Source organism: Sceloporus undulatus, chromosome 2, assembly GCF_019175285.1.
Source record: "Sceloporus undulatus isolate JIND9_A2432 ecotype Alabama chromosome 2, SceUnd_v1.1, whole genome shotgun sequence".
In the NCBI taxonomy this organism is placed as follows: domain Eukaryota; kingdom Metazoa; phylum Chordata; class Lepidosauria; order Squamata; family Phrynosomatidae; genus Sceloporus; species Sceloporus undulatus.
Window position 1 is genome coordinate 40,268,939 of NC_056523.1, and position 1,828 is coordinate 40,270,766.

General features: G+C 42.5%; 1 protein-coding gene across 5 annotated transcripts in view; it reads left to right on the plus strand.

Moving 5' to 3' along the window:
• CHL1 (cell adhesion molecule L1 like) overlaps window positions 1-1,828 on the plus strand; it is a 313,645-nt gene that overhangs the window by 280,541 nt on the left and 31,276 nt on the right. The gene's annotated exons all lie outside the window — the stretch shown is intronic.

The window sequence follows — 1,828 nt, forward strand, 5'->3', positions numbered from 1 at the left end:
GATTTATTGGGTGGGACTGTAAGTCCTAAATTCTAAATCAATTTACAAGTTGAGACAAACTAGAGCAGGCTCATTAAATCAGTTACCGAATAGTTAGCCTACATTAATATAAATCCCATTAGTTCTTTTCATGTGCTTTTGATGAGACTCACTACTGGATTTAAATCATGGGGCATGCGATTTAAAAGACTATAACGGCATCTCCTGCTGATTTGACAGGTTGAGGGCCAGACAACTGTCAAAAAGTAGAAATTGTTGACATGTGGAACCCAGGCATTTTTAAAGCAGCTTTAACTCTTTAACTCTGGCTTCATGTTCTGTAATTTCTTTCTTTCTTCCCTGACCTTCATTCTGGTGCAGTTGTGTATGTACATATATGTTGTATGTTTTGTGCTCCCCCTCCATCTGCTAGCAGAAAGTGTCTTAGGAGCTAAGATGGGGGTAGGAGAGGAGCTGGATAATGGTACACAAGTGTGAGTGATCAAAGTCAAAAAGAGTGGACTACATGTTGAATGAATGGGTTTTAGATATAATTTAAAAGGGCTGAGAGTGGATAATCAAAAACCGGACCACTGAAAAGTGGGAGATGACTGTATATAGTTTGGGCTAGATGAGAAGTTATAAATACTTAGGAGAAGATACACAAAATGCTGTTCAAAATGAGTATGGAATTGGACACTAAACTAGAATATTTTATTTTGGGGTAAAATATGATGGAGAGTCAAGGTACAGCCATGTGGTCCTGCAAAAGTTGGGATATAGTTCCCATCATCCTTGACCACTGGCTATGCTATTTTGTGATGATAGGGCCAAGAGTCAAACAAAGTGAAGGTGTTCCTGATGAACAACAATGAGGGATAAAATGAGAAAGATTAATTATATACAAGTGGTCCTGACCTAATGAAGTGAAGGAAAAATGCTCTTCTCTTCATTTCAAAGATCCTTTCCCTTACTATCAAGTCTGTACTGTAGATTAGGATTCCTAAACTTTGGTCCTCCAAGTATTTTGGACTTCAACTTCCAAAAGGACCAGCCAGCTTGGCCAACAGTCAGGAATTCTAGAAGCGGAAGACCAAAGCATCCGGAGGACCAGCATTTGGGAACCATTGCTGTAGATCCACTGAACTGCACTCTTTGGACAGGACAATATAAGATATCCTTCCTACAAGAGTGAATGTGTTACTTTGAAGACTCAGTCTAGCTCTCCTAAGCCCCATTCCCACTGGGCAAAAAAAGAGGCTTATATTGCTGCGATTCTGACTCAGATTTTTCTTTCCGAGTCGTATTCGAATCTGGTCCCTTGTTCCCATTACAAAAGGAGGTAAACAGACTCGGGTTTTTTTGACCCATGTTCTTGTTCCCGTTGAAATTTTCTCGGTTGTAATTTGAAGCGGACTTTTTTGCTCCCCGTTCCCATTGTCTTTTTTTTAAAAAAAAGCAGCTGTCAATCAAGAGCCTAGGTGCTTGTCAGCACAGCCAATCAATCAATCAGGCACTTTTCTCCTCTGGGAAATGGAGAAGCCTCCATCCCCCCAAGTCTCTTTGCCTCCCAAGCTCTCCTCTGTCTTCCCAAAGTCCCTCTGGGAAAGGGGAAAGGAGCCTCTACCCCCCCCCCCACAAGTCCCTTTGCCCCCCAAGCTCTCCTGTGTCTTCCCAGAGTGCCTCTGGGAAAGGGGAAAGGAGCCTCTATCCCCCCAAGTCCCTTTGCCCCCCCATTGCTCCCTGGGCTGTCGAGCAGGCATGTATAAAATAAATAATAATTGTTAAAAATGGTGTTCAATGGGTCTCCTCACACATTGATCTATGCATGTGGAGCAGGGGGGAGGTT